Raw genomic sequence first — 12305 nt, 5'->3', positions numbered from 1 at the left:
GTTTCCTAGGAAATGCATTAAAAAGTTAATTAACCCATTTGTGTCTTTATATCTTTTAGATTTATATCCTCATAATAAGGATTTATATCTTTATATTTAGGGTTTATATCGTTATATTTGTCGTTTATATCTCTTTATATTTAGGATTCATATTTTCATATTTAGGGTTCATATCTTTATATTTAGGATTTATATCTCTTTATATTTTTAGGATTAATATCATTACATTTATAAATATTAGACTTACATCTTTTAGAGTGAAAAACAAAGAAAAAACTGACATTGAATCTACCAACTAACACGCTTATAAGGAATTTATAGAAGAGCACGAAATCTAACTTCAAATTTCCTAGGAAATGCATAAAGAAATTTAATTAACTCATGTGTATTTTTATATCTTTTTGATTTATCTCTTTATATTTAGGATTTATATCACTTTATAGCTAGGATTTATACCTTTATAATTATAAATATTAGATTTATATATGTCTTTTAGAGTGAAAAATAATGAAGAAGCTGTCATGGAACCAATGCGAACAAATTGTCACACCTATAAGGAATTTATCGAACACCACGAAGTTTAATTTCAAGATTCCTAAGAAATGCAAAGAAAAGTAAATTAATCGATATTCAACCTATTTTCTTATAGTTTTCATAGAGAGAAGGCCAGTTTCTTTTTTTTCTAAAAAGAAGAAAGTGGTAGTGCAAGTATTTTGTTCTTAGATTTTCTTTGTATAAGCATGATTGTTCTGTCTACAATTATATTAATAATATAAATATTAAGATTCGTTTCTAAAGTAAAAACACAGTTATGTTTAAAGCTGAAGTGGTAGCTAGCGAAAGTTAATTTCTACTTGGTTTAAACATGTATGTTCTACCACTTTTTTATTTAGGTATTTCGCACATTAGGTTAGCAACTAAGTTCCTGCCGTTTTTGGAAACTTTAACATTTCGCATTAGATTAAATTTTCTTGGCATAATGCGTTAGTTCACTCGAAGGAGAGTGTCTTGTTCTACCAGAATGCATTTGTTTTGAGCAATTAATTTATACTAATACTCAGATCATTAAAATGAAAAGTCAAATTGATAAAAATGAGCATTTTCTACACTTCTTTCTTTTTTTGCTTTCAATCATAGTTCTAAGTCCACTAGAGTTGCTCGTGATATCTGTGCTGTGTTTTGAGAGGGTGATATTTCTGAAAAAACCGCTTATGATTGGAATGCCTTTTTTGAAAAGTGGAAGTTTTAACATCTTGTTCCGTCCGTCGAATTGAGTTGGATAGAGCTGTTATAGTTATAGCACGTTTGGTGAAATTTGGTTTCTTGCAATTGTTTTTGACAATTCTTTGCATTTTCAATAATTTATATCTTTGCAACCAATTTGAAAATAATATTATATATATATATATATATATATATATATATATATATATATATATATATATATATATATATATATATATATATATATATATATATATATATATTATATATATATATATATATATATATATATATATATATATATATATATATATATATATATATATATATATATATATATATATATATATATATATATATATATATATATATATATATATATATATATATATATATATATATATATATATATATATATATATATATATATATATATATATATATATATATATATATATATATATATATATATATATATATATATATATATATATATATATATATATATATATATATATATATATATATATATATATATATATATATATATATATATAATATTATATATATATATTATATATATATATATTATATATATATATAATATATATATATATAATATTATATATATATATTATATATATATATATATTATATATATATATAATATATATATAATATATATATTATAATATATATATATAATATATATTATAATATATATATATTATATATATATATATATATATATATATATATATATATATATATATATATATATATATATATATATATATATATATATATATATATATATATATATATATATATATATATATATATATATATATATATATATATATATATATATATATATATATATATATATTATGTCGTAACCAAAGAAGAAAAAAACAGTAGAACAATATTTAGCTTAATTTACATAGGCCACTTCAGGTATCTTTCTTGTAAGTAAAACCAATGTTCAAAACACCATCAATATAACACAAATCTAATATACCTAGCTGGGTAATAGTGCAAAATGGTGCTCCTGCTGATGAAGGTGCACAAGTACACAATCTTACATTGAAACACGTCTAGGATTCAACAAATATATTATTAGTGATTTTAACGTCATTTTTACTAAATTATATTAGTAGCTGCATGCATAAAATAAAACAAGAAAACAAAATGTAACTTTATTAATTCATTAATAAATTGAATGAAAAAATTTAACATAATTACACTATTAAACAAATGCATGATTTGTCAACAATGGAGTAGTTGCTTGAATATTGAATCAAATTATAATCAAATTTCATGAAAATTACTTCCAGTTAGAAGTCTAGACGGTTTGTGTTATCAAAATTTTTGATCTTTTTAGTGGGCAAAAATGCTGAAACCCACTAAAAAATAAATAAATAAATAAAAAATAAACAAATAAATAGAAAATAAATAAATAAATAAATAAATAATTTGATTTAAGCTTTGATTTAGGTTTTTATTACAAAGAAGCCAGTGAAATAGAGACAGCAAGCAAATATCTAAAAAATATGACAATATGAACTAAAAATACAAAATATGATTCAAAAATATAAAAATATTGTTTAAAACTATAAATATAACACGTTAATGACAAGATTTTAAAATAATTAGGTTTACAGAGTTTATTGTTCTGGAAAATAAGCAGATATAAGTGTAAGGTGTCAAAACCTGGAAAATCCATAGCAAAAATAATTAAAAGCAAAAATTTAGTAAAATATTTTTTGTGCTTACATTTTTGAGGGAAGTTAATCTAGCCTTTAATTGAGTTGAATTGTAGATTATCTATTTTTTATTATTATACATGTTTTCATGGTTAATTTAAGACCAAATTTACTTTTATCTGATGGATGTTAGGTCAAAAAAAATTTTAGCGCAAAAAACTGGAATCTTTAAAAATTATAAATGCTTTTAGTGAATAATTGTACCTTTTTTATTAGCATAAAATGATGACCGAATGCATTGTGCCGATTTTTAAAAATTGTATTGCTCCCTTTGTTATGGCAAACGTTATTTTTTTCTTTTTGTTTTTTAAGATTTCTCTTTTTTATAATTTCAAGCTTCATTTTTGACAAGAAAAGTTTCAAAACTTAATTTTTCAATTTCAATTTACAATTTTTTTAAAAAATTTAAAAGCACTCTTGAGTGAAATTCTAAAAGGAAGAAAGACTTGAATAAAAATAAAAGTTTTTTGAAAATTGATATAGTTATTTGCTTGTTTGCTTCCTTTTTTTTTTCAAAAAAAAAAAGCTTCATAATTTCTTAATACGTTTCAAATTTTACAGATTTTGATACCCAACTTTACAAATAAGCATGGTTTCATTTTGAAAAACGTTAAATTCATGCCCAATATATAAAATATAATTATAAAAATGTTAAACATGTTTAAAAAAGGCTGATTAATACAACTGAAACAAATCTACTTAAAAAAAAGGTAACCAATAGATTACTTCTTAATTTAATAAAGCAAAAACTTGAACACAGATTTCACAAGAATAAATATTTGACGAATCTAGAAAATGTGTAGTATGTACAACTGAAATAAATAATCACAAATGAAGAGAATCTTAATAAATCATACAGTTGTGGTCACCAAAAACTTTCCCCGCCGAATCCATTTGGATCAGCTCCATCGACTTCACTATTATTAGATACATTTTTCTTTTCACTTTTGTCACTATTGTTCTTCAGCTCACCATTTTTTTCATTATTATTGTTTTTTATACGCGCATTAATGCTGTTATCGTAATTGAATTTGTTTTTGCCAGTGAATCTTGACAAATTGGATTCACTCTTAGAATTTCCATCCGTGACGCGTTTTTCAGCACCACTGAACTGTTGCAAATCTCTGTCCTTTTGATTATTATCATCAGTTTTACTTGGAATCCAGCCTCCATTGTTGAATCCAGAAAACAGAAGAGCTTCTTCGGTTTGCTTGTTAGTTTTTAGTTCTGGAAACTGTTTTCGAATTCGATCTGATGGTATCTTATAAATTTCTTTAGAATTGTACAATGGATTTAAATCCATGTCGTTGTTGAGGAATTTTATTTGCTGTCCGTTAAACACCGCACTTTTAACATCAAAATATTCTGGGCTTATTCCGTGATTGGGAGGTGAGTTTTGAAAACTTTGTTGATGGAATTGATCGTTGTTTTGTGCGTTAAAAGCAAAAGGTGCCGTTTTAGAAATAGAATCGGGTATAGTTCTTTCTAATTCATAAGAATTGTTATTCTTTTTTATAACCTTCCAACTATTTTCATCCAGTGGAAGTGTTACGAATTGTCCGTTTTCTACTTCGAGCGATTTTCCAGAAAAATTTGTGTTTGTGCTTCCGATATTGTTCATGTAAGTAAAATTGGAATAAAACTTAGGTATTCTGTGCTTAATATTTTGTTCTCGATAAGTAGGAATCGTAGCCATTTTGGCCACGTTAAAATTATTATTACGTTCATGAAACAATGCATTATATCGTTGGTCTGTTGTTGGTCTTATATTGTCTGAATTTTTATTTATTTCCTCCGATCTATGATGAAAATATCTTGGATCGCTGTCGAATCTGACGTTTTCGGGTGTAAAGCTTCTGGATTGTACACCTACGTTATTCTGATTATTTAGATAAATACCAGCTGCTTTGAATGCTTTATCGATATCTGTGTCCTGCGCATTTTGCATGTTACTACTGTATTGTTGGGGTAGTAATCCATATTGAAATTGCTGATAGCTTTTATCAGCGTTTTTAGACTCAAACACATTGGTTCTTTTTCCTAAGTATGATGCGTTATTTTCATTGTTAATTTCATTTTTATTTTCCTCTCTGATTTTATGATATCCACCATTAATATTGTTTTGATTATTGGATTTGAAATTTTGGTTTTGTATTTGATTTATTGGTTCATTTATGTGTGTATTCCCATCGGAAATTTTAGAATACTTTTGTTGAATATGATGATTATAAAGATTGTTAATATTTTTATTATTTATATTCGTGTCCCTTTTTTCGTAGTTGTTATAACTATTTTGCAATCCAGAAATATCCTGTGGGGAATATTTTTGATTTTGATTCAAAGAAAGTAAATTCCCTTCATTATAAAAATCTCGATTGGAATAATTTTCATTATTTTCTTTGGATTCGTAATTGTTTCTTAAAGAGTTGTCTTGTACTATGATGTGCTTAATTACTGGAATAAAATGATGATTATTACCATCGAGCATGTGAGTTTTAATTTGATCATTATTCTGAGATTTCATTTGAAATCCGTGGGATTTAAACTGGTTTTTATTTTTATCAAAATTTTGGGAATTTATTTGAGGTTTATGAGTTTGATATTGCTTTTTATTATTAGTGGTCATCCCATGTCCCATACTTGGGCTATTCAATGATTTGCCTCTCATTCGATTACCTCTCATGCGATTTGGAAATAATGGATTTTCAGGAATAGGTCTATTATTTGGAACATTTAGTTTACTGTTGAAATTCGTATTCATAATGTTATCCATATTCTTTTTTTGGTTTAATTGTACATTTTGTCCAGGTACCAAATTTCTTAAGCCCTTTTTACTCGATTCTTGGTGTCTTGATCCCCAAATAACTTGATCCTTCGCTGTAAGCCCATGTGATGTAGTTATACCATGAGAGTTTGGAGTTACAAGCGAAATCTTCCAACCTTGATCTTCGGAAATTGGTATGTTCCAAGTATTTTTAACATCATTGACTGAATTTCGATGGCCATTATGATTATTGGTAAGTCCTAGAGATGAATGCTGATAACTATTTGGAGAAGGGGTTTGATGTTGTTGAGGAACACTCTTCATCTGGCCATTATGATTATTTCTAAGTCCTGGAGATGAATGCTGATAACTATTTGGAGAAGGGGTTTGATGTTGTTGAGGAACACTCTTCATCTGGCCATTATGATTATTTCTAAGTCCTGGAGATGAATGCTGATAATTATTTGGAGAAGGGGTTTGATGTTGCTGATGAACACTCTTCACATGGCCATTATAATTATTTGTAAGTCCTGGAGATGAATGCTGATAATTATTTGGAGAAGGGGTTTGATGTTGCTGATGAACACTCTTCATGTGGCCATTATGATTATTTGCAAGTCCTAGAGATAAATGCTGATAATTATTTGGAAAAGGGATTTGATGTTGCTGATGAACACTCTTCATATTTTCGGTTGGAGGCATGTGTTTTCCTCCAGATGCACTGTTTTTGTCTTTATTTTTTCCAACAAGAACTACACCAATAAACCCTACTATTTTCTTCCCAATTTCTGCTTTCTTATATTGATTTTCGTTATTTTGCTTGATTTTCTTCTGATTTGGCACACTATTGTAGTTTCCAGGATTTTCTTGTTCATAAACAGGTATGTAAATGACCTTGTCCTGATCTTCTAACGATAGATCTATCACTGCATCACCAAGTTTCTTTACAATATCAGTTGGAATTTTTCCATTTCTATTAACCAATTCCTTCCTTTTTGAATCACTTTCATACGTTTGCAATATCCGGTTACTAGACTCTGATAAAAGTCGATGATACGAAAACAATTCATCGGCGTAATCCAAAGCCTCTGTATTGTTGTTACTCGTGCCATTCTTAATTTTGACACTATTGTGTTTTAATGTGGGAATCTCATTTTGCCCCCAGATTTCATCGACGTTTTTGTGTAAATATTTGTCATTGTTTCGCTTATCATCATTATCTGTTTCATTATTGTGATGAAGAGTTTTGTGTTTGAGATTATTAAAGTCATATTGAGTTTCCTTTTGTATGGAAAACGTGGAGGATAATGCAACTCTTAAAACCACACAATACAGAAAAGTTCTCTGAAAAAGAATGGTTATTGTTAGAATTATGTATTACGTTTTCTTTCAACTTTAACTATTTGTAATTATTTATTAGAGAAATTGCTCTTTTAACATTAATGAACCCCTAATATAAAGTCGAATGTAGAAACTTTTTTTTAAAGTTTATATGCCTATTTTTATTATTACAAGAAATTATTTGAATTGTTGAGCAAATTTTATATATATATAATATAAATATATTTGGAGTTAATAATGAGCTTGAAGTTTTCGTAGTAAAGAATAAAATAATATAATTACATAATTTACTTAAACATGATTATTACGCATGTATAAACTATGCCTTACTATTGTAAAGATACATATTATCTGACAAGAACACGATTTTTAAATCTGTTATTCGAAAAAAAACGTTAATTTACAGTTAATGAAAATTGTAGCTTTCAAAAATTAGAATTAAAATGAAGAATAGAATTTCTGAAAATTTCGATTACGTTTTTGAGTCTAAAACTGTTTAATTGTTGGACATCAAGGAATGCGATGCAAGTGGCATAAAAACTTTTGAAATCTACTGACGTTATTTATGGGCAATTCTTCTGCTTTATCTCTCGCATGACGTATACAAATTAAAAGTATTTTTATCGAAAACAATTTTGTAATTTTGTTCCTGAAATGTCTATGTACAGTGGGATGTAAAGAATGGTATTAACTTGACTAAGTTTTATTCTAAAGATCAGATTTTCACACACTAAATACCAGTCTTAATGGTTAATAGAATTTAATTCAGATTTCAATTATGCTAATTTATTAATGCTTACAGTTAAAAGTTATGAGTTAAGGCGCAAAAGTGTACATTCTTTGTTAATTTCCATATTTCGGATTTCGGTATTTTGCGAAATCTAGGCTACTTTTTAAGCCAATTGAAAACTTTTTACATACAATAATAAAACTCGTTAATCAAATGATATTTCCATGTGAACGAATTATTTATAATTTTTAATGTAATTTTTTTTAATTTTTTTGCAATGGTCGGAAACATTTTGAACACTGAAGGATAATTTTCTTACGTAATTTAAAAGCATGCAGTTTTAAATGACAAAGTACGAAATTTGAACAAAATTGGCCAAATTGTTCTTGAGAAATAAAAAATTAAAAACACAATTATGAATCAATAAGAAGATAGTATTAATTAAAAATTATTATGAATTGGTATTCACTATTAGAATAAAAGTTATTTAGAAGGAAAGTTTCCTCGCTTACTGTACTGAATGCACAAACATAATTTTTTTTTTATTATTCTTTATAAAATATACCAACCAAAATAATTTAAATTTTTGAAGATCTTTAAGGTAGAGTCATCCTTGCATGAAATCTGAAGAAAACGCTAATAACATTAATACTTTTTATGAAGAAATAATTTTTAAAAATTAAACTTGGTTTATTCTCAACATGCTAATAAATTGGTACTAAATGATTAATTTAATTCAAAACTGAATTCATATTTAGACAAAATATTTAATAAGATCTTATTTTATACCTATACAAAATGTTAAAAATTTATCACAATCAATAATATTTTTCGAAAATAAAAGTATAAATGCCTCTCTCTCTCTCTTTAAAAAAATATATAGAAAAATACAGTTTAAGATAATAAGATACATTGTTACAGAAGCTGAAGAGATCAATTTCATAATTATCAATTATTTTGCAGCATTTAAGAGCTTTGAAACTATTAGGTCATCTTATGTTGAAATTTACATTAAATCGTTAAACTGCTGAAGTTAAAATCAAACTCTTAATATTGAAGTTAAACTCAAACTTTTCATAATAAAGTTAAAATTAAATTGGTGAAAAGAAATAATTATCAGTATTATTTTTCAATTTAACATAAATAAAATTAAATGGACTTTATTTGATAAAAAACATTGTATTGAAGGTAATAAAATACATTCTTACCGACGTCAAGGAAATCAAATTCATATTTGACAATTACTTCACAGCATTTAAAAGGTTTTGGACTATTGCATCCTTTTATATTGAAATTAAAACCAAACTATTGCACTTTTGAAGTTGAAATAAAGTTGTTAAATAAGCTGTTAATATTGAAGTCAAAATCAGACTTATGAAAATTGATGGCAACCAGTAATATTCTTCAATTAAATGCAAATAAAAGTAAATGCATGTCTTTAGAAAAACATTGACTTATAGGTAATAGAGTGCTTTCTTACCGAAGCAAAGGTGATCAAATTCATGATTGACAATTACTTTGCTGCATTTAACAGCTTTTGGACTATTAGATCATCTTATATAGACCGAAACTAGCATTGGCGATTTTAATTACTTTATTACATTGCGTGTCGTTCTGGTTATTGAAAACAGCGATTGATGGCAGATATCACTTGTTTTAATGGAATCTGAATATGTTAACATAACGGTAACACTGAGAAAAGTTTCGCGCTTCGTTAGAAAATCAATGTTAACAAAACTAGATTACTGTCTAAAATTGTAATCTTTCTCTGAGCTCCTAAATTTAAAGAAAATGTTCTAAATTGCTTCAACTATCTAAAACTATAATGCTATTAATTGAAATATAATTTTTATGTATTGAAATGATAAATTATAATGTACTACACTACAAAAGCTCTGAGTGTATTTTAACACCGAAAAAGTGGCAACTAACTTTGCACTAAAAGTGATGAAGCGAATCACATTAAATAATTCTTTGTGTTATTACACACGAGTGATAGTTCTTGGTGTAGAGAAACACTAGAAATGTTTCTTTAAGCTACTTTTGGTGCAGAGTAGTTTCCACCGTTTATGGTGTTCAGTAACACTAAAAAAATGTGTAATAGCAGTAAGATATAAAGCACATAAGAGTCAGTAAAGTTGGTTTTTCGTTACAATTTTAGGTAGGAACAAGTATTTTATGATCTACACACGTAAATAAAATTAGTTTGCAAATCAAACATACTCACCGAACAGAGAAAATGTTAAGACGAATTCGAATTAGGAATAGCAGAAAAGAAGCGAATATAAATTAAATGGCATAAAATTATTTAATGCAAAGGAAAAATATAAGCAAATTAAAATATTGCCATCCTTATTACACAACTATAAGCAAGTAGACTTTTCGTTACGACGTAAATTTTGTTTCTGTAAATGTATAGTAATGGATGATGGTCATATAGGAGAGATGACCCGTTTAAATGTCTCCTATATTTTTTAGATATTCCCGCACATGTAGTTTTTAAGTTATTACTTATTTAATTTTTAAGTTTTAGCAGTTTTGCTTGTTTAATTTGAACAAAGCATTGTTTTTCGTGATAAAAAAAAGTATGTAAAATTTTGATGTTTATTTTATTTAGGGGTCAAATATTTCTTGGGAATTTACTAATCTTTTGCTTTTCAAAGCTTTGGCTAAATTTTTTTCCAACTAACTAGACCTTTAGAGCACATATATAGTCCAATCTTTGTTCCTAAGTAAAAAAAAGGCAGGGTAGGATAGCCTGTTCGGAAGGGCGCTGGACTTACGTTTGTGAGAGCAGAAGTTCGAATCCAGCCGAACGAAGACTCCCCGTGTAGTAAATGATGACTGGTGCACGTTAAATCTGTCGGATCACAAAGTCTTTCATGTTACAATAACAAATCAATACCTCTGAGGGTACTGAATTGGAAATTGATCGTTCTCTAGTTCAGGTCAAAATTACGATCTGTGGACGAGTGGATGGATGTATGAATGGGTCCGTCCTATAAACGGGTGTGACGTATAGGTGTGGCTGAAGTCAAATTCTAGGCCATAGATGGCGCCACTTGAAAACAAGAGCAATCGCACCCCTTCTGCCTTAATGGCCGACGGCAACAACAACAGCAAGTAAAAAAGACGGAAGAATATTATAGTGGAGAGACGCTATAAATCCGGTCTCCATCCCATCTTTAATTTTAGGAGAGATGACCACACAATATTGGAGAGAAATGGCCACTTAATACGTAAGGACATATTAATGATAGTAGAGTTGTTAAAAAATTTAAATTTAGATAACAAAATTAAGGAAATTCGATGTTATTTAGTAAATTAATCTTCACACCAGCGCTTCATTTATTCAAATAAATAAATCTAGTTACGAAATCTTTGCGTTTATTAATGGTTTCGTTTCGCAATTTTAAGATGTAAGCTAATAAAAAAATCATTGGCTTTTTTATTAAAATATTGAAACCACTTTTAAACTTTAGAGTACCGTACGAATTCTACATATTACATGTCGATTCTACAGGCCTAACGTATTATCCGATAGAACTCTATAACCTACTTCATAGAACCTTACATATTACCTGATTTTACACACTCAGAATTTGATGAATATAAGCATCAAAGCTGTGAAGAAAAATACAATACCACTACTAAAAACGATGACTGGATGAGATGTGTAAGGTGCAATGCAATGCAATGTTTCCATTAAGCATGTACAAACCTTGCAAATCTTTTCTAAAAATTTAATAAATTTTCTTTCGGAATTGGTCTAGTAAATTTGTACATTAGATTTTATTTGTTGGATTCTTTTTACTGATTTCTTAAAATGAAATACTTCCCTTACAGCTTATTGCGAGTTCATCATGGTTAACTGTATGAAATGTGAGCTTTATCCATATTTTAGCTTCACTTTTCCTTTAATGTATCAGGTGGACATCTCACCTCGACGTTAAGAAGAGAATGACCACTTGTTCAATTAAAAAAAAACAATGTTCATTGTTCTCAATATTCCTTTATTTTTTGCTTAATATATGTTGAGCACGTGTATGAGAATTTGAAATATAAATAAACATTTCATGTATCTTTATGCTTAATACTTTTATTTCGATTCGAAAAAACTATTTCCAATTGTTAAGTCATTATTTATGTTTCACAACTTCTGTACTGTGGTAGAATAACATTTGCACTTTAATAAAATCGAATATATGTGTGTAGAGATACTATTAATTTAAATTTAGGGAAATATTATTTTAACTTCATTTTCTTTAACATTGCTTGATTGCGGAAGTTATTTTATCTAGTTTTAGATGTAATAATTGAGAATCTAAATTTTTAAGAAGTAAAAAAACACGAATTCAACTTATTCACTGAAAGGTTTTACTGCCTTTGTTCAAAACCTTTGCAGAGACAAACAAGTTAAGTGATTGATTGACCTATATATATATATATATATATATATATATATATATATATATATATA

General features: G+C 27.0%; 1 long non-coding RNA gene across 1 annotated transcript in view; it reads left to right on the top strand.

The window, feature by feature from the left end:
* The window catches only part of LOC139427192 (uncharacterized), a 39528-nt gene extending 27638 nt beyond the window's left edge, over positions 1-11890 (top strand). The window contains exons 2-3 of the long non-coding RNA XR_011638328.2: positions 497-614; positions 11672-11890. This is a non-coding gene — a long non-coding RNA (uncharacterized LOC139427192). The remainder of the gene's footprint in view (positions 1-496; positions 615-11671) is intronic.
* The last annotated feature ends 415 nt before the right edge of the window (positions 11891-12305 follow it).

This window comes from Parasteatoda tepidariorum, chromosome 12 (assembly GCF_982258835.1).
Source record: "Parasteatoda tepidariorum strain Cologne lab strain chromosome 12, Ptep-v5.0, whole genome shotgun sequence".
Classification (NCBI taxonomy): domain Eukaryota; kingdom Metazoa; phylum Arthropoda; class Arachnida; order Araneae; family Theridiidae; genus Parasteatoda; species Parasteatoda tepidariorum.
Note: the sequence above shows the minus strand (reverse complement) of the source record. Positions and strands in the feature narration are given on the sequence as shown.